Raw genomic sequence first — 23,123 nt, 5'->3', positions numbered from 1 at the left:
ATCAAACTTAGTTAATTATTTTTGTAGAATTATTGGTTATGATTATTGCAACTGCAGCACACCTTAAAATGGCAGCACACCTTAATCAAATAGGCACAAAATACTGTTGTTTGATAGTCTAATAATCGTTGCAAATGATTTGGTGAATCTTCTTCGATGAAATAACAATGAAATTATCATCTCAATTAAACTCAACGATGCTCATCACCAATCTACAAAAAAACATTTGAGATTGAAAGCACCCTAATTTTGCCAACGAATCTGCCATACCATTAACATCTGTCCCAATTTTTCTAAACAGTACCTCATGAATGGACAGCTTAATCTCATCAATGATTGCAAAAATGTGCCAATATTTCAAAGGCCTAGATTTCTCATTGATACACCAAGTAAGCGCGACTATAGAGTCGGAGTCAATCATAAGCTTTTAGTCTTTAATCCACTGGGAGTCTAAGAAGAAATGAAGAGCTAACTTAATCGCCATAATTTCAGTGAAATTAGAATCTTGGACGCCTTAGGGACCTAAAACATAGTAATGACATGACCCTTTGAATTTCTAAAATCCACTCCACATCCCGTCGGGCCAAATTTACCTAATGTTGAACCATCATCGTTAAACTTTAACTAGCCTTCATTTGAAGGTTCTCAACGCATCACACTCTTGGTATGATGGCTACAGATACTCCTTTCACAATCTCGCGGACACCCCCTCCCCCCACATTGACTCAACAAAATTCATACATTCTGGCAAAACTTTTATCCAATGCAAAGATCTTAATTCAACCAGAAAAAAAATGTACTCCAAATTAAAATCTTTTCCTCTAAACATAGAATCATTTCTTGCACTCTAGATGGTCCACAAGGCAACCATAATAGACATCAACCACCAATTAAACAGAAGTTTAGACACCAAACTTATTAAAGCATAACGAAAGAAATGATAAAATATCTCAGAATTTGTTAACTCGGGCACATTTCAGCAAAATGTGACTAACATCCTTAGATTCCACTTTGCACCGATGACAAACAACATGCTCATCCAAGATCGAAATGGCTCTATCCTTAGAGCTGATTTTGCTAACCAATCAATACCATCATTGAACACCATGTAAAATTTATATTATTTTGTTCTACTAAATTCAAAATTACAACTATAGGTTGAACAAAATAATTATAACTACATGACAAAGTTGCAAACTCTATTGCTAGGATTGGAAGAAATTTAGGGATGGTGTTGAGTCTCTTTGAAAATTTGCCTAATGATACTGCTCAGATCTTTTAACTCTAAGTGTGGAATTCAAGTTAGTTTTAATTGTATTGAAATCTTAGTATATTTTTTCATGTTAGTCTAAAAATTTAAATTTAAATTTAACAAAAGTATATTATAATATTAATAATAATTGAAGATTGCATTTCAAAATAAAGTTTAATTTTTTTATTAAATATTATTAACATTAAAAAAAAAAAACCCAAATTACGCTCCCAACCCTCTCCCAAAACACCACTTCGCAACCCAAAATTTACACTTCTGCTACTGCCGCTGCCATTTCTGCTTTCAAGATATGGGTAAGCTCCCTTCTTCTTTTATTCTTCGTTCGGTTGTTAATGCTGGAATCCATCTTTCTATTTTCCACTCTTTTTCTTCTTCTTCTAACACCATTGCTACCCACATCGAATGCCTAAGTAAGAAACCCATGTCCATGCCTGTTAGAGGAAAGGGAAAAAGAGACCACCGCTTCGATAATGTTGATCATGCTTTGAGTTTGGTCAATAAGATGATTGAAAAGTACCCAAAGCCTTCAATTGTGGAATTCACTAAATTATTAGGAGCCATTGTTAAGATGAAACATTATGCCATTGTTGTTTCTAAGTATAGACAGATCGAATTATTGGGAGTTTCCCACGATAGTTATTCTATGAGCATCTTCATTAATTGCTTTTGTCAATTAGGTCGAATTGATTTTGGGTTTTCTGTTTTGGGGAAATTGCTGAAGTTAGGTGTTGAACCTAGTGCTGTAACTTTTCAACTTTGATTAATGGGCTTTGTAGTCAAAGTAACATTTCTGAGGCCGTTTGTATGTTCGATGAAATGACTGAAAAAGGGTATCAACCTAATTTGATTGTTTACAGTAAAATGCTTAAGGGGTTGTGTAAGACCGGTAATACTGGTAGAGCTGTTAGGTTTCTAAGGCTGATGGAAAGCAGAGGTTATGAACCCAATAATGTAGCATATAGCACTGACATTGACTGCCTTTGTAAGAACAGTTTGTTACAGGAGGCTCTCAATCTCTTCTCCGAAGTGAAGGTTAAAGGCATTAGACCAGATATCTTTACTTACACTTGCTTAATTCATGGTATGTGTTTTGGGCCAGCAGGAGGAGGCAACAAGGCTTTTGAATGAAATGGTTGATAACAATATTTCACTTGATATTGTCACATATAATTTATTGATTGATGCTCTTTGCAAGGAAGGAACGATTTCTAAAGCTGTAGAGACCGTTGACATGATGGGAAAGCAAGGCATTGAGCCTAATGTTGTCACATATAATACATTGGTTGATGCGCATTGCAAGGAAGGGTTGGTCTCTGAAGCTGAGGATATTGTTGACGCAATGATAAAGAGAGAAATCGAGCCTGATGTTGTTACCTATAATACATTAGTTAATGGTCATTGCTTGCAGAACAAAATGGATAAAGCTAGAAGAGTTTTCAACTTGATGATTGAGAAGGGTTGTGCACCTGATATAGTTACTTACAACACCATGATCAATGGATATTGAAAAGCTAAGAGGTTAGACGAAGCAATGGAACTCTTTCGTGAACTATCTCAAAAGGGACCAATCCCGAATATTGTCACATACAACACTCTCTTGCAAAGTATGTTTCAGTTAGGGAGAGTTTCAACTGCATGTGAACTTTTTAGAAAGATGCTTGCTTCTGGACAAGTTCCAGAAATAGCGACCTGTTTGATTTTGCTGAATGGTTTAGGCAAAACAGGTCATATCGAGGAGGCATTGAAACTTTTTCAAGCAATGCGAAACAGTGGGTTGGAACTTGATATTGTCCCATATAATATCCTAATTGATGGGTTGTGCAAAGCTGGGCATATCGGATTTGCCAAGGAATTATTTCATCAACTCTCAGACAATGGTTTAAAACTGAATGTTGTCACATATCGTATAATGATTAATGGACTGTGTAAAGAGGGATTGCCAGATGAAGCATACAGGCTGTTTGGGAGCATGGGAGATAATGACTGTTGCCTATTAGCTGCTGTTATAATTTAATGATTCGGGGGTTCCTTCGCAACAGCTATACCTCAAAGGCAACACAACTTCTTACGGAAATGGTTGGTAAGGGCTTTTCTGCTGATATATTCACTGCCACCTTATTTATGGATCTTATCATATACTCTAATAAATCAATCTTGCTCTGAAATGTTTCAAAAATTGTGTAAAGATCATCACTTGCAATGTGAATCAGTTGTACATAACCATTGCACAGTGATAAAAGATTGTGGAAACTAGAATGAGGTTTAGTGTCTATTTTCAATATTGTTGATTTTGTTCTGACTTGTGTAGCTTGTTGATCTTGATCTTAGCAACTTCTTGATCTTTTTGCTGGTGATGTTAAAGAAATTAGGGGAAAACCAATATTGCTTGTGAATTTTAAAGCAGGGTCATTTGTACGAATAACTAAACATGAATTGAGAATAAAAGGACTTGAAATAAATATTAAGGTGATTTAATGGCATTGATCTACGTGTGTTGAGTAATAAAGGGTTGAATGTTTATATAAAGGACGGTAGTGATTGCAGCCTATCCCCAACAGTCGCTGCACTGTCCTTGCAAAGAATGCTCCTCAGTGCAGCAGGTGGTGGATTCAGCGGCCTGCTTAGGCCAAACGCATTGGCATCCCGGACAATGTGATGTATCTTGACCTTCCTTTGCCGATTCTAAAGAACTCGAATTGTGCGATATACTCTGCTTAGCAGCAGACTCATCCAATATGATGCGGACAGCAGCAGCACTGTCGCTCACAATCTCCACACGTCTAAAGCCTTGGATCCAAAGAAGATTCAAACCGTCCAAAATGAGCCGCAATTCAGCTTCAAGCAGCGAGCAACATCCCCTATTTCTAGTATACTCCCACAACCACGATCCATTCCTATGTGTATCAATGAATTTATTTTTGTTTTCAACCCGGCCTAACCTGATTTCTAATTTGATAATTCATACGTTATCGTTGTCTTATAATGAAAGTACCAAAATTCAACAGAATGAGCAGAAACCATAAAGCAAGTCCAAAAACAAATTTACAATCCAAAAGATCATAAATAAATAATCATAAACCGATTTATATTATTAACAAGAAAATCAATTTGAGCTCCCACACCGTTCGGTCCTAAGTTTGTTGTTACCTAAGAACTTAGAAAAATTGGGTGAGCTAACGAGCTCAGTATGTAACTCAACTCACGCAAAAAAGAAGAAGATATAGATACAAATGAACATTTTAGATACAGATGCAGTTACAGATATCAATAAATATACAGTTACAGATACAAATGCAGATGCAGATACAAATCCTACCTTTATCTACTACACGCCATCTCTGTCCATCCCTATAGACCATTTAGGGTTACGAATACCCATCCAACCCCATACACCTATAAGTGAGTGCATGCCACTTTTCAGAATTGTGTAGTCATGCTGCCAGATATGGTGCGATAATTTGCTAGAATCAAATAAATGTGATCAAACCACCAAAACAGATATGTGATTATACCACCAGTTAAGTCATCCCGAGTTTCCCGAAAACAATGACCTGCCATTTCGAGTTGCCTGGCAACGATGGCTTACTAATATCAATATGCAGTTAAATTGCCAACACTTCCTCCATCACATCATAATCCCACCCCAATGCACATGCAATCACTAAACAAATTACAGATGCACATATGTCATACATGCTATACGCAAAACATACCATCGTGCTTAAACATATTTCTCAAATTAAAGATCAAATGTAACAGTCTGTTTTCAGTGAAATCGAAACAGTGGTTTTGGGACCACAAATCTTAAGTTAAAAAATTTATTTTAATATTATTTTATGATCTACGGCATGATAGTATTACCGTATAAAATTTTTGTTAAGAAATTTTACCGTTTACATGTTCAATTTGATAAAAAGGACTAAATTGCGTAAAGTGCAAAAGTTGAGTTCTAATAGCTAAAGGTATTAAATAGTTATAGAACTTTAAAGTGGAAGCCCTTATATTGTAATTAGACCATTAAATGTGATAGTGGCTGTGCATGGCTTGGCATTAATGTAATTTTAAGGTTAGATAAGGGTAATTTTGTAAATAGGTAATAAATAATAAAATAAACAAAACATTAAAGCTTTCAATCTTTATTTTTCTTCTTCAACTGAAATAAACTTGAATTTTGACACAAACCTAAAACGTAAACGATTCCAAGTTAGATAAAAAATTAAAGTTATCCCAACAATCGAAAATATTGTTAAAACTTTTAAAAAGAAAACTAAAGAGAAAATCTTTGAAAATAAAAACTCAACAAGAATTTATTATTTCAAAAGAGAAGTTGAATAAAAAATTGAATTTTTGTGTACAATGTAAGCGCATTAAGTATATTAGAACTCTAATTAACCTAAACAAGAAGTAGTTTTAAACTAAACTTTCTTATCGACATAAAACTCCTAAATAACTTAAATTTAGAATAAAATAATAATAAAATAATAAGAGATGATAAATATAATATTCGACACATATATAATAAAAATTAAGCGTAAAACCCGCACCCAAAATGATTTAAACTCGAATAAAAAGCCCAAAACTCATAATTCCTGCTATAATCTCGTACAAAAATTCTACTCGCTCAATCTTCACTAAAACGGTCATAACTTAAGTTCCTGAACTTGAAATTGAGTGATTCAAATTACATTTCGAAGCTAAGAGATAGATCTTCGAACGCTATGATGACATCTTAATCCATAAATGCATGGATCCCATATAAATATTTGTCGCAAGTTGACTAATATTTTCAGCTTGACAATTGACAACTTAGTTGAGCCTTGAGGTAGTGTAAGCCCATCATATTCATAGATCTGAAATTAAATCTTGAGACTCGCAACATAACTTTTTAGAGAGCACCTATAACGATTGTAGAAGCCCATATTTGCCATTGTAGAAGCCCAAATTTGCCCGAGCCCGCACCCAATAAACCAAACCCAAAACCAAACCACCTAGAAGTAACCCATTAAACTCAAACAACCCAAATACAAGCCAAAATCAGAGAAAAAAAAAAAAACTAGCCCAATACCCAAAAACAAAAACATGAAAAAAACCCTAGCTCCTAACCCTAGCCGCCGCCTATGTCTGCAGCCACCTCTGCCTCCTCTGACCAGTGCCGCACCTACCCTCTGCCACCACTAACTCTACCACCTGCTCCACATGCAAATGAAGAAGAACACACAAAGAAATAATATGAAATAACATGTAATATTGGCTATAAAAAGCCAAAGAGAACAGATTTGTAAAGGGGGGATTTTTCAAAAAAAAGGGAAACGTTTGAGAAATAAAAACAGAAATAGTTTTTAAAAGGCTTTTATTTTTTGCTCTTATTATCTTTTTTTTTTCCATTTTTTTCTTGTTTCGAAATAACAAAAAGAAAAAGAAAGAAGGATTTTTACCTCTGTTCGCCGTCGCTGGAAAGGTACGCGGGGTCGAAGGGAGTGCGTCGAAAGAAAAAGGAAACTTTTCATCTTCCCGCCGTCGTGTACGGTGGCGCCGGCGACCGACGCAGCGGCGTTTGGCCGGATTCTGGGTTTGCCCAGAGAGAAAACTGTGAAAGAAAAGGTTTTTTTTATTTAAAAAAACAAGAATTGAAATGAATTTTTAGAAAAAAAAAATGACTTAAATAGGCCCTCAAAACGACGCCGTTTTGGGCATACCTCTCAGGCACCAAAACGACGTCGTTTTGGCCTAACCCGAAATCTGACCCGCCTGCTCCAGAGGATCTGCGCGTTTCTGACTTTTGGGCTATTTGCGTGCGCGGTCCTTCTGCTTATGCAATGTGTTGCGATTTGGTCCATTTTCTTTCTTTTCTTTTATTTTAATTTAGCCGCATAGTTTTAATTATGTTTCATTTTAGTCCCACTCAAAGTGATGCGGTTTGGAGGGCGGGATATTTGCTATTTTGGTCCCTCCATTTCATTCGCGCGTTCAAACCTGTCCCTCCTCTTTTATTTATTTCGAAACTGCACTGTTTTTTTGTTTTTATTTCAATTTAGTCCATGTTTTTAGTTATTTTATTATTTAATTAATTATTTTAATATTATTATTGCTACTACATTACATTATTATTATCGTTATTGTTATTATTTACTTATTTATGTTATCTTAATTTCAAATTTATGTTATATATACATACATTCATTTGGTTATATATATGCATACATGCGTACATAATTTTTAATTTACATACATATATATATATATATATATATATATATATATATATATACTTCTATATATTATTTATACTTTATGCCTTATATATATACATATAAGTACACATACACACATATGTTTTACAATACATGTATATACATGCACGTATATTTTATAACTCATACATATATACATACATATGTTTCTTTTATATTTTATTTAATTTATATACATACATATATATATGTAAATACTTATGTTTTTATATTTTATAATTCATATGTATATATCCCTACATACATACTTCTACTCATATATATACCTACTTCTGTTTTTTACTTTATAATTTATATACATGTCTGCATAGTTATACGTATTTGAATTTTTATATGTATATACATTCCTACATATTTTATGATTTATAATTTATATATATATGCATGCATGTTTATATATATATATATATACATACTTGTCTTGTTATATATTGATATTATTATTATTATTATTTCCAACTTTGTTACACATATATACATAGATCTTTATTTTTATTTTTATTTTAGTTTTATAATTTATTTTCATTATTGATATTATTGTCTTATTTGATATTTATTTATGTGTTCATCATTATTTTCATGAAATGCTTTTAATTCCTTTTATTTACTTACTATTTCGTATATAATTGATTTGTTTTTATGTATCTTTTGTTGTCACCGTATTATTTATGCTTACATTATCTTAGTCATTATCGTTTACATTCGCATAATAATATTGTGGTTGTTTATACCATATCACGTTAGATTAACTTTATCTGATTCATAAATTACGATTATTAAAATGAGTAACATTTTGTATTTTGGGATTCGAAAAAGTCATATCCTAACTTACAGGGTTTCGACTTTCTCAATAAATCCAAATACAAGACTTTCCAAACCTAAGCTTTTAAATGATCTCAGGAATTAATAAAAATTGTGTTCTAACTTACGAGACATGATTTCTTTTCAAAACCGAGATAATCGATTATCTTTTAAATAAATAATTTTTTGGCATTTATTCCCGTGTCGAGAATTTAAGACATTGTGTCCTAACTTACAGGATGTAATTCTTTTTTCTCGATTAACGTGAAATATGTCCTTTTTTCGAAAGTTTTTTTAGCATTTCAACAAAGCATCATATTTTGAATCTTTTTCAAATTTTCAATCTTCGACACTAAGACACTAATTAATCAATTTGGTACCAATTTTTTGGGCGTTACGAGGGTGCTAATCCTTCCTTGTACGTAACTGACTCCCGAACCCGTTTTTTCTGAATTTCGTGGACCAAAATTGTGGTTTTAATAAAATTAAATTGTTTATTAAAAATAACTATTTTTCGAGGTGATCCGATCACACCTCATCAAAAGGGATCGGTGACGACTCCCACGTTTTCATTTTTCAAAACTCAAGTCGACCCCATTTTGTCAAAAAAATGGTGTCAACAACCATTATTACCGACAGTTAACACTCTAATTTCAATAATAATAAAAAAACTCTTTGTAAATTCAGTCTCTAGAAACTTCTTTTGCCCAAAAATTTGGTGTTTACTTTAAAAAAAAAAAAAGAAAACTTGTTTTATTAAATTTTATTTGAATCGACTGGTGGGCATATTGAGATAAAAGGGTCACTCATTTCGTAGTCAATGTTTGGACCGTTAGGTTTAGAAAATAAGATAACTTTTTTTTTTGATATTTTTCATGTTTATTTTAAAGTTCATGTTCGAGATTTATATTTGTCTCTTCTAACAATATCACTTTCAGAGTTTGAATCTTGATTTTTCCCTTAAAAGTGTAATATGTCTTATTATATTTAATGTGAATTTGAGTGTTTCATGCTATATAGAAAAGGTTAACTAAAGTATAAGTTGTTTGTCAAGATAGAGTGTTCTCATGGTATGTAATAAGGTTGCCTAGGTTAATTTAAGTCCTGATCTGTGCAAATAATCTGATAGTTATCACTTTACTATGAGAATCCGCCTAAGGTAGAATTCATATGAAGTTCATCTTAAAGATCTGCTAGCATGAGTATCTGCCAAGAGATATATATGTCAGTACACCATTCTAGATTAAGTATTTAACGACCATTGGAGTGAAAATTTGCAGAAGGTAAGTTTTGTATGGGTATTTTTATGAGAAATGCATTTGCTTACTGTAAAGGACATAAAGCTCGTAGTAAGTAGTGAATTTTGTAATTCGCCTATAAAGTGTATTGTGTGTAAGATGATCAAGTCTGAAGTTGGCGTATAAGTATCCGCCTATAAAGTGTTTGTCTTGTTGTAGGTTCTGATTTGAGTGGGAGGGACCAAGCTAGGATTGTGCCAAGCTATCTGTTTGAGTTACGATTTTATGCATATAGAGGGCACTATAGGGCAATGGTGTTTAGTACTCTACGCCATGTAGAGTTTGTCTTTATCAAACTTTTAAGTTGAAATGTCTTATATTGCTTTTAAAAGTATGATGTATTCTAGATATTTTCTCTAATTCTTTTGTTCTGAAGACACTTAATAAAATAATAAGAAGTATGTTGAAAAAGGGTTATACGCCAATTGTTTTAAATTTTTGTTAAGTGTTTATGTGTTGTAACATCCAATATTCAGACTTGGTGATTTGGGTCAAGTAGAGGGTGTTACAAACTATTTATGCAAATCATATGCCAGTGAGCTGACCCTGAGTACAAGTAAAATTCCTTGCGAGTTGTTCTAATGTAAAAGGTGCGCCATTGGGCGGATGGGGCTAATGCATTTATTACAGCATTAGTTAATGGTCATTGCTTGCAGAATAAAATGGATAAAGCTAGAAGAGTTTTCAACTTGATGATTGAGAAGGGTTGTGCACCTGATATAGTTACTTACAGCACCATGATCAATGGATATTGCAAAGGTAAAAGGTTAGACGAAGCAATGGAACTCTTTCATGAAATATCTCTGAAGGGACCAATCCCAGATACTGTCACATACAACACTCTTATGCAGAGTATGTTTCAGTTAGGAAAAAGTTTCAACTGCATGTGAACTTTTTAGAAAGATGCTTGCTTCTGGACAAGTTCCAGATATAGTGACCTGTTTGATTTTGCTGGATGGTTTATGCAAAACAGGTCATATCGAAGAGGCATTGAAACTTTTTCAAGCAATGCGAAACAGTGGGTTGGAACTTGATATTGTCCCGTATACTATCCTAATTGATGGGTTTTGTAAAGCTGGGCATATCGAAGTTGCCAAGGAATTATTTCATCACTCTCAAACAATGGTTTAAAACCGAATGTTTACACATATTGTGTAATGATTAATATACTGTGTAAAGAGGGATTGCCAGATGAAGCATACAGGTTGTTTGGGAGCATGGGAGATAATGACTGTTTGCCTGATAACTGCTGTTATAATGTAATGATTCGGGGGTTCCTTCGCAACAGCTATACTTCAAAGGCAACGCAACTTCTTATGGAAATGGTTGGTAAGGGCTTTTCTGCAGATATAATCACTGACACCTTGTTTATGGATCTTATCATATACTCTAATAAATCAATCTTGCTCTGAAATGTTTCACAAATTGTGTAAAGATCATCACTTGCAATGTGAATCAGTTGTACATAACCATTGCACAGTGATAAAAGATTGCGGAAACTATAATGAGGTTTAGTGTCTATTTTCAATATTGTTGATTTTGTTCTGACTTGTGTAGCTTGTTGATCTTGATCTTAGCACCTTCTTGATCTTTTTGGGGGTGATGTTAAGAAATTTGGGGAAAACCAATATTGCTTGTGAATTTTTAAAGCATGGGCATTTGTATGAACAACTAAACATGAGTTGAGAATAAAAGGAATTGAAATAAATATTAAGGTGATTTAATGGCATTGATCTACGTGTGTTGAGTAATAAAGGGTTGAATGTTTATATAAAGGAGGGTAGTGATTTCAGCCTATCCCCAACAGTCCCTGTACTGTCCTTGCAAAGAATGCTCCTCAGTGCAGCAGGTGGTGGATTCAGCAACCTGCTTAGGCCAAACGCATTGGCTTCCTGGACAATGTGATGTATCTTGACCTTCCTTTGCCGATTCTAAAGAACTCAAATTGTGCGGTGTACTCTGCTTAGCAGCAGACTCATCCAATATGATGTGGACAGCAGCAGCACTATCGCTCACAATCTCCACACGTCTAAAGCCTTGGATCCAAAGAAGATTCAAACCGTCCAAAATGAGCCACAATTCAGCTTCAAGCAGCGAGCAACATCCCATATTTCAAGTATACTCCCACAACCACGATCCATTCCTGTGTGTATCAATGAATTTATTTTTGTTTTCAACCCGGCCTAACCTGAATTTCAATTAAATATTTTTTAAAATAATTTTATTTAAATTTAATTATAAAAATAAATAGTTAATAATATAAAATTATATATTTTATCATTTTAATATTGTAAATTATTAAAAATGAAATAAAGATGCAATAAATTCTATTTTGGGTAAATTACACCAATAGTCACTAACTTCGAGGTAGTTGACAAAACAATCACATAGATTTTATTTCAGTCACTCAACTTTAGAAAAATAACAAAACAGTCGCTAACGTTATAAAAAACTGATAAATCAGTAATTTATTAACATTTTCTATTATTGTCTTAACGGGATTGCTGATGTGGACAATTAACTTGCCACATTGGAAACATAATTAATCCAATTAGCTGATGTGGCAGATTCACATGGAATTTACCTAAAATTAGGCCCAGAATGGGAAAAAAAATTGGGGAATAAATTTTGGTAGACGGAACCTAGAAAAGCTCTTAGCTATTGTGAAGCATGAATTTTTTCCATAGTACTGAAAATTAAAAATCGACGGTGAAAATGTTGAGTCTAGCATCAAAACGGCTGATTGGGCTAACGTCAAGGAGATCCCATCACAACCCGTTCATCGGCATTGGTTTAGTTGGAGCTCCTGCTTGTGGCGATGTTATGAAGCTTCAAATCAAAATCGACGACAAAACAACAAAAATCAGCAAAAACAAAAATAACTAATAGTAAGCATCCAAAATCAAACCAACAAAAAATGGCAAGAATCCCAAATTGGCTTGCATCAAAAGAGGGAAGTAAAAAAAAACTAAAAAAAGAGAGAAGAGAATCAAAAGAGAAGAAACCCACACCCATTTTGGGTTTTGCGGGTTGGAGAACTCAAGCCAGTTGGATGATCCGAGTGGTTAAGAGTCATGGTTGGTCGAAGAAAAGCTGTGGCGAAGATCTGTTGAAGCCTTGTTCGAAGCTTTAAGTTTTTAATATTGAGATTTTGAAGGCTTATTGGGAAATCTGAAGTGAGATTTGAGAAGAGGAAAAGAAGAGCTATTTGGTAATGACGGTTGGCCAGAGAAGGCCATGAACGACAGTGACTAGAGTTAAAAAAAAGAAAAGAAAAAGAGAGAAGAAAAAAAGGGACAAAGATTCAACATATAACAGCAAACTGAGTGGTGACTCTACCTTGGAGGAACAAAATGGTCGTAACTAAGGTATGTCCATTTCTTCTTCTTCTTCTTTTCTCCTTTTTTTTTTTCGTTTCTTCTTTTCTGTTGCCCTGCTAGGGCTATGGGGCTGTTTAAATGATAGCTAACCCTCCATTAAATGCCATGTCACTTTTCTATTACGTCTGTAACGAAAAATAGTTAAAAGGACTATTTTGTTATTTTTCAAAAGTTAAGTGACTGAATTGAAACCAGCGTGGCTATATCAAAGTTGAGTGACTGTTGGTATACTTTACCCTTCTATTTTTCCCAAAGATTACACCATTATTTTATTTTTAACGAAAATGAGGTAAAATAATATATTTGCTTGTTTTAGAAAATGTCAATGGTAATGCACATTACATTCCAAGGAGATAAATTGAGGTTGAGTGATTGAGATAAATTTTATAATTGTTCTGATCTGATGAAAGTTGTTAGCTTTGATGTCCTAAGCTTTTGATATAACAACATTTTAGATAAATTTTTATTTATATTTTTTAAGTCATTTAGTAAAAATAATTATTAGAAATTTTTAGTTTCCTTTACTAATTTTATCTATCAAAAGCTTTAATCCCACAAAAAAGAATATCTTGGTTTTTTTAGGGGAGGACAGTAATGGTGCCCAATGTGCCAAAGGCCCAAAACTTTTGGAAATATTCAATATTCCCTTAAATTTTTTTTTGAAAGTTGTAATTAAACTCTCTTTTTTAAAAAAAATTCATAAATCCCACAAATTTTTAAAATTGTAATCAAACCCTCAATTCTTTTAAAATATTATCGTTACACTCCTATTTTTTTAAAAAATTATAATTAAACCCCTAAAATTTAATTTTAAAATCCATCATTGGATTTTTTAATGAGATTTATATGAATTTAGACTCTTTAACCTCATGTGTTAACTCTTTGAATGTGGTTCTCTAAAGCAATGTGACATTTTTAAAAATAAAATAAAATTATAGTATAGTATTGTATCATATTTTCAAAAATCATTACAATGGTAAAATTATATTTCGACCTAAATACCTACTATATAGTTGAATTAACTATTTTAATTCCAACCTTTTGCTTCACCACCTTAATGACCTCTGCAAGGTATTTTCAATCCTATGCCAGTTTTTGTCTTTCTTTCTTCTAATTTGTGAGAAATTCGACTTAACCCTAATTGAAGTCAATGTCATTAATTGTTCCTTTGCATCATGTTTTTAACATGAGAAAGTGAAAGATGTTGATTTCAAAACCCAACATTTTTGCTGGTTCAATTCGTAAATCACATAAATAAGTTATCATAATTAGGTCTAATGGCAGTTCATTTGAATTCATATGATAAAATGGTGAATTTATTATAACTTTTTGAAAAAATTGAGACTAAAAAAAGATAAAGGAAGTGACCTTGTAAAAAAAAAATATTAACAATGAAAATACAGTAAAATTTGCTTTTAGGTAATCCTAAATTTCATCAATCGAATACAGGAATCTTTCATTCCAAGCAAATGAAACAAAATAAGGTATTTTGCATTCCATCCGTAATCTTATGTTTTCGTAATCTTATTGCGAAACATAATCGAAGATTCGACAAATCAAACGCACCACTATTAGTTTATGCTAGATTTTGCTATTTATTACTTTTAATTTGAATATTATAATTTAGAACACAAGTATAAAAATACAATACAAACATAATATAGTCAATAAATATGATCTTAGATTATGGAATACTTAGGATGTGGTTGAAAGAAATTATTTAACAAATATATTTTTAAAAATAATATGAAATAAATTAGACTTCCGATGAAATCATAAAATTAAAATGTCAAATATCATGGTGTTTTGGGTTTGAATACCATCAAATGAATTTTCTAGATTTTACTAATTTAAAATGACAAAATAACTCAGAATAATATTGATTATTTTATAAAATAATCAATAAAATCTAGTTTAGATTAAAATTATGTAGCCAAGTGAGTATCTTGTTAGTTTCTCGATCATAAAATTTTAAAACGTTACATAAATACATGTAATATATTTAATTGATACATACAACTAAATTTGGGCATTGCACGAGATAAGAAAATAGTTGTATATATTATAATCTATCATAAAATTAGTTACTCGTTTAGGTGTAAGCTTACATATATCATTAATATAAAGAATGTACATTATAATAACATAGTTGTATATATGAATACGTATCATTAATAATCTATCTTAACTATATATGTTAATTGTATATATTATAATTACTATAAATTAGTTAACGTTTAAGGTTTAGGTTGCATATTGTTAATAAAAGAAAGTATATATTATAATATCATAATTGTATAATAATTACTATACATTCATATTTTACGTATATATAACAATTGATATATTATATGCGTTAAACATGTATGTATATATATATATATATATTTGTAATACAATATGTACTAAATATAATTATATCCCATATTATAAAATAAATTCATATTAATTATGATTTTTAATTATATAAATATTAAGTTTTTATTTAAAGTAATTTAACTAATTGAGTTCATCAAACAAGATAAACTAAAAGAGATTTAAGAAAACAATATGTTAAAGAAAATATTTTTTCTAACAAAAATATTATATTTAATAATATTAATAATTATTTTTTATTTTTATACAATATTTATTAATTTGTGTAAATTACAATCATGGTTTAAATTAGGTATTGATGGTTCAAGGCTTCAAGCAATATTTATTAATTTGTTGTTTTGACCCTTTAGAAAATTTTAAAATTTTAAAATAGTAATTATAAAATTGCACTTTGGCCCCTCTAAAATTATGAAAATTTAAATTAATCCTTAAAAATAATAAGATATAGACTATTAAAATTAAAATTTCATTTTGGCCCCAAAAAATTTTCTAGCTTTGCCCCTACTTGGTGCCCAATTATTATATATATATATATATCGCTATTTTCACTTGACACAAATAAGCTAATTATCCTGAGAATGTGTTTTGGACTAATTAATCAAAACCCACAAAAAAAGTGATGATTGGAATTCAAATATAAAAAAAATTATCACTAAGACCCCTTTATTTTCATAATGTATCAATCAACTATGTGATGTCTAATTATAAAAAAATGTTAATTTAACCAAGAGCTAGGTTTGGGCCGCTATCCGAACCAATCACCGAACCTAAAAATGTTTATTTTTGACCCATTCCTAATCAACTCGAATTATTGTTTATTCAATGATGAATATAGGCGAAGTGATAATAAATTTACATTTTAATACTATTCAGGCGTGTTTAATTCTTAGATTTGCAATTTTTAGTTATTTCTATTTGAAGATGATACAAAATTATGAAAGGATAAAAGTATCGTCATAGTAATATCAATTATAATTTTAAAAATAGATATGATCTGTAGTTTCATAACCGAGTTGATATATAAATATTAGATTGGATAAAGTTTTATTTTAAAAATAAAATTATCTTCTTGGTCAATCCAATCATAACCCGAATCATATTAAAGTTAAAATAAACATTTTATTGATAAAACCAATCTCACTCTTTTTTCATTTTGTCAAATTAAACAAAATCATATCATCACATGAGTTGGATGCATTAAGATAACACAATTGGGAATCTTATAAAGCTCTTTCAATGTTCAAAAAATATATAATAAAAACAATAATGGATGAATTTTTTAAACTAATGTATTGGGAATAGAAATAAAAACAATTTAATTCTCATTTAGTTCTACTAATTTTAAAATATTATTCTGTAACACCCCAAACCCGACCTAGACGTTATGGCCGAATCTGATGATGTCACACGGTACTGTTTTTTGAAAAAGTGAGTTGTCGTCAAAAAACCTCTTACCTATATAACCTTTTGACAGTATCTTATGTTAATTACAGGACGTGTCACTCATTTTCAAAACATTACCTACTAGGGAAGCTTTTCAAAACAGTTGTGTATTTGAGTGAATTTTATCGAAACGTTTGGTTCTTTTTGAAAACTTGATTGTTCCTACAACTAGCAGTTATAAATCAAAACAATAAAACCCAAATAAAAAATATAAATCCAAAGAGGTCATGTTACAGTAAAAACCACAATATAAAATAAAAATAAAAATTAAGCACTTAAATGGAATGAGGTAGGTTGTGTGGCCACCGCTGAGTCCTCTATCGCACCGATCCTCCTATGATTGGGGATTACCTGTACAAATAAATTAGAAGGGTGAGTTTCGAAAACTCAATGAGTAATCCCATATATATAAGCAGATAGAAAGCAATCACAATCTGGGCCTAAGCTCTTTTTCAGTATCAGATCCAGTTTCAGTTAGGGCTTTAGCCTATTTCAATACAGTTGCAGTCATGCATTAGGGACTTGGTCCATTATAGTATCAGTAATCAGTACAGTATTAGTTATGTGATCACAAAATCCTAACAGCCTACACTCCATCTCCGTCCAGCCCTACACTCCATGTAGGGATATAATCAACCCACCCATCCCTACACTCTAAGTAGAACTGAATGCTACACTATACAGTAATATGCAGCTGAACTGCCAGTAAGTTAGGCTTGAAGCCTTTTAGTACACTTTATTCGATCATTATAAACCCATCCCCATGCAATGCATCAAACAATCATGTCATGTCAAATCATGGTATCATACATGCATTCAGTACAGTTTTAACAGCATGCTCAATATATAGTCATAAATATATATATCGTACATGGATATAATAGTCATTCAGTCAATTAGGGGTCTAGGTAAGCTTACCAACCCTATAGTAGGTCCACAGACGACTCGGGTGACTCGTGCAACATTAGTAGATAAATAGTGAAAATGGGCCCATAGGCCCATGTTGTATGCCTAGGTGGGCCCACACGCTTTTGTGGCCCACATGGCCCAAAATGGCCTAGGCCATGTAGATCACACGACCTAACCCAATATTTTCACATGCCCGTGTGTAGCCCACATGCCTGTGTGGCCCACATGGCCCAATTCAGCTTGGCCTATAAATCGTACATGGTCAGCCTCGTTGATCACACGCCCGTGTTCAGTCACACAGCTCACCACACGAGCGACCACACGCCCATGTGGCGTCGACCTTCACCTATTCCAACTCTTGTTGAATTCCAATTATGGAGTTGTGTTTACACACCTTGTTTCTATTTGCTAAGAACCGCCTCAAGTATTTGAAACCTACACTTAAACATTTACTCAATCGAATACACACATGTTGACAAGCGTTAAAATCACAACAACATTACCTTCAATTGAATAAAGAGGGAGGTTTCGCCCACTTACGACGTTAATCAGATACCTCCAGCCCTTTGGTCAACTCCTAATCAACCAACAGAAAATCCTCTTAAACCACTTAACCAAACAAAAGTTAATCAAGAAGTAGAAACCGAACTTACCGTACCATGAAAACGTACGCTTACTTACGGAATGAATGAACACAAGAAGCTAATAGAAAAAGAAAATAGGTGATAAGGGAAAGAACTTTTGATAGAAATTTTGACAGCAATTCAGCAGCAAAGAGAATAAATTCAAAACATCAAAAGATTAGGAGCAACCAAGATATAGGAAAAGAAACAGTTATCATTCGGCTTGGGAAGAAAAAGAAAAAGAATAAAAGATGAAAACGGAGAGAAAAACTAAAAGCAAAAATGACAGAACTATCAGAAAATTAGAGAATGAGAGAGGGTAGTCGAAATTGCCACTACTAGTTTTGGTTCTATCCAAACTCCTGCATCCAAATCTCCAAAAAACTCTCCCCTCAATCCCCAAATCCCTTAACACCAAAATTCTCTCAACGTCCTCCTAAAAATCAGTTACAAATTCCCATACTCCTCAAATACTCAGAATTTTACCACATTTCAATCTCCTTCACGACATATGTACAAAAAAAATCCCCCTTGCACGTACAGAGATTCGAACTCAAGACCTCTAACGCTCCGACACACCACTTAACCACCAGACTAGAAGGCCCATTTTGACATATTTTTCCAATTTTTATTTTTAAGCCTACTGGCTAGAGATAAGGGTTTATTCAATTAAAAACAAAAAAATTGCCCAAGCTAATGCTTGAACTTGGGACCTTCCAAACACTCTCAGATTACAATATCACTAAAGTTGACAAATATTTGTGTCACAAACATATAGAAAAATATATAGGAGATTTTGGGGTATTACAACTCTACCCCCTAAAAGAAAATTTAGGCTTCGAAATTTTACCTGATCAGAACAGATGGGGATATTACTGATGCATCACATCCTCAGGCTTCCACGTGGCCTTCTCGGTGCTATGATTACGTAAGAAAACTTTAACCAGTGGAATAGACTTCCTCCTTAGAACTTTTACATCACGATTCAGTATCTGAACCCATTACTCCTCGAAAGTTAGATCTGATATAACCTTAATCTCCTCTACTGGAATAATATACGTGGGATCAGAGCAATAGCGCCTTAATATAGAGACGTGGAACATGTCATGAATCTAATCCAATTTCGGAGGTAACTCTAACTGGTAAGCAACTGGTCCCACTCACTTAAGCACACGATAAGGTTTAATAAATCTAGGGCTCAACTTACCCTTGCGACCAAATCTCAGTACCTTCTTACACGGCGAGACCTTCAGAAAAATGAAGTCCCCCACCGAATATTCAATCTTTCGACACTTCAGATCCACATAGGACTTCTGTCTGTCTGATGCTGCTTTCAGTTGGTCTGGAATCAACTTAACTTTGTCCTTGGTATTAGAAACTATTTAAGGCCCAGAACACACCGCTCACCCAACTCAGTCCAACATGAAAGTGTGTGACACCTACGACTATATAGTGCCTCGTAGGGTGCCATCTGAATACTAGACTGATAGATGTTATTATAAGCAAATTCTGATAGTGGCAGGTAATCCTCTCAACTACCTCGGAAGTTAATCACACAACTTCTCAACATATCATCCAGTATCTGAATCACCTTCTCTGACTAACCGTCAGTCTGAGGATGGATGTAGTACTGAAGTCTAATCTTGTACTCGGAGCTTCATGTAGCTTCTTTTAGGACCAAGACGTAAAGCGAGGATTCTTTCAGATATTATTAAAATCGGTACTCCATGCAGTCTCACTATCACAAACACATATAATTTAGCCAGCTTCTGCAGAGAGTAGTCAGTATGAACCTGTATGAAGTGGGCGAATTTGGTCAATCAATCAATGATAACTAACACCGAATCCTTGTTAGTGGGTGTGAGGGTAACCCACTAACGAAATCCATAGTAATCTGTTCCCACTTCCAAAGTAGAATCTTAACTGGCTGCAACAACCTCGAAGGTAACTGATGCTCAGCCTTAACCTACTGGCATGTCAAACATTTACCCACAAAATCTATAATATCTCGCTTAAGACCTAGCCACCAATATAACTCACAAAGGTCTCTGTATGTCTTTTTTCTGCCCGGATGTATAGTATAAGGGCAACTATGTGCCTTTTTTAGAATAGACTGACTCAATTTAGTATCTCTCGGTACACAAATTCTCCCACGAAAACAGAGTACCCATTCGCTATTCAGTCCAAAATCCTCGGTATTCTCACTCTCAACTTGTCGAAAATGAAGGCCCAACGAATCATCCTCTATTGTTTACCCTTAATCTGATCTATCCATGTCAGCTTAACTTAAAGTTTGGACAATAGACTACTATCATCAAATAAACTGAGGCGGGCAAACATCGTCCTCAAGTCAATTATAGCTTTACAGCTCAGTACGTCGGCCACCACATTAGCCTTACCAGGGTGGAATTCAATAGTACAGTCGTAGTCCTTAAGTAGCCAATCCATCTACGCTACCTAAGATTCAGCTCCTTCTAAGTGAGGAGGTACTTGAGGCTCTTGTGATCAGTGTAAATGATACACTTCTCACCATACAAGTAATGCCTCTAAATTTTCAGTGCGAATACCACTGCGACCAATTCCAAGTCATGCATCTAATAATTTACCTCATGAGTCTTAAACTGATGAGACGCATAGGCTACTACCTTACCCTATTGCATCAACACATATCCCAAACCGACATGTGATGCATCGTTGTAGAGAGTAAACTCTTTTTCAGCCTCTAACTGTATCAAAACAGGGGCCTCAGTTAGTACATTATTAAACTTCTTAAAGCTCTCTTACTGCGAATCAGTCCAGTTAAACGGTACACCCTTACGTAGCAACTTAGTCAAGGGTGTGGCAATCAGAGAAAACCCCTCCATAAAATACCGACAATACCCTACCAGTCTCAAAAAATTGTTAATCTCAGATACAGTCTTAAGCTACTTCCAATTTAAGATAGCCTCAATCTTTCGAGGATCGACTTTAATCCCCTCAGCAGAAACTACATGCCCCAAAAATGTTACTTCTCGTAACTAGAACTCACATTTACTAAACTTGGTGTACAATTGTTTTTCTCGTAGAATCTGTAAAACCACTCTGATGTGTTCATCGTGCTTATCCTCAATTCTCGAATACACCAGTACGTCATCAATAAATACCACCACGAATCGATCTAGATAGGGCTAAAACACTCGATTTATCAGATTCATAAAATTTATTGGTGCATTCATCAGTCCAAATGGCATCACTAGAAACTCGTAATGACCGTACCGAGTCTTAAATGTTGTCTTGTGTACATCAGTCTCCTTAACCTTCAATTGATGATATCCCGATCAAAGGTCAATCTTGGAAAAAACTAAAGTACCTCAGAACTGATCAAGCAGATCATCTATCCTCGGTAGAGGGTACTTATTCTTTATGGTCAACTTATTCAGTTGCCGGTAATCAATACACATGCGCATAGATCCATTCTTCTTTTTCACAAATGGAATTGGTGCTCTCCACGAAGACACACCAGGACGGATGAGCCCACGATACAGTAACTCTTGGATCTGAGCCTTAAGCCCTACAAGTTCTTTCAGTGCCATTCTATAGGGAGCGATAGACATTAGAGTTGTACCAAAAAAGAGCTCAATCCCAAATTCTACTTCTCGATTCGGAGGCAACCCAGGTAACTCTTCAAGAAAAACATTCAGAAAGTCTTTAACTGTCCTGATATCCTTAACCGAAGAATCCCTAGAATCTGAAGCACTGAAGTAGGCCAGATACGCCTCACATCCCTTACGAACTAACTTCTTAGCCCTTAATGCAGAAATCACGTTCGATAAGTAGTTTCGAAGTTTTCTAATTACGATCAACTCGCTGTCCTCCTCAGTTCTCAGTACAACTCTTTTTATAGCACAATCTAAGCTCACTCAGTGTTTAACCAACCAATCCATTCCCAGTATTAGATCAAACTCTCCAAAAGGTAGTTCCATTAGATCAGCCAAAAAAATAGTCCATTGAACCTATAAAAGAACGTCTCTAAACAATTTATTTACCCTTACTAATTGTCCTAGCGGACTCAGTACAGTCACCTCACTCGTAGTGCTTCAGCCAAGATACCCAAGTTCTCAGACATAGTATAGGCTAAATAGGAGTGAGTGGATTCTATATCTATCAGTGCAGAATAAAGTACATTATAAATAAAGGACGTACCCGTGATAACATTCAGAGCATCTCTATCCTCTCGACAACGTGTAGCACAAACTAGAGTCGGCTACCTCACCTCAGTATAACCAGTAACTCTGCCCGGTGCTCTCTAACCATAGCCCAACCCATTACCACTTCTGGCTTGACTACGACTTCTTGATGGCTGCTAAGCTGCTCTCGGTGGTGGTGCAGTACCAGTGCTTGGAGCTTGTATCTGATCGGACCTCTATGGACACTCTCTAATACGGTGCTCTAGAGAACTGCACCTCAAACATGCCTTAGTTCTTTTCCAACACTCATCGATAGCGTCTACTACGACCAAAGGTACACAATGCCGTCTCAGAGCAAAGATAATAGAACCTCAACTCGATCGCCCATCAAATCGGTTTTTTCTTAAGCCTTTGAATGGAACTCAAAGGCTCTGAATCTCTTTTATTTTTACCTCTCTCTCTATCACAATTCTAGCGCTCAGTGCACTTTACTTCCTCGGTGGTCTTCACCTTATCAACCAGTGCAATAAAATCTTGCTCCCTTTGTGGAGCTATCAGAACCACCATACCATGCGCATAACGACCTAGTCGTAAAAACTCAAC

General features: G+C 33.9%; 1 pseudogene; it reads left to right on the top strand.

Annotated features, from left to right (window-relative positions):
- Window positions 1-1,467: 1,467 nt before the first annotated feature.
- LOC128040967 (pentatricopeptide repeat-containing protein At1g62930, chloroplastic-like) lies at window positions 1,468-11,223 on the top strand (annotated as a pseudogene).
- The last annotated feature ends 11,900 nt before the right edge of the window (window positions 11,224-23,123 follow it).

This window comes from Gossypium raimondii, chromosome 5 (assembly GCF_025698545.1).
Source record: "Gossypium raimondii isolate GPD5lz chromosome 5, ASM2569854v1, whole genome shotgun sequence".
Lineage (NCBI taxonomy): Eukaryota > Viridiplantae > Streptophyta > Magnoliopsida > Malvales > Malvaceae > Gossypium > Gossypium raimondii.
The sequence above is the reverse complement of the archived record's forward strand: the minus strand, read 5'-3'. Positions and strand labels throughout refer to the sequence as shown.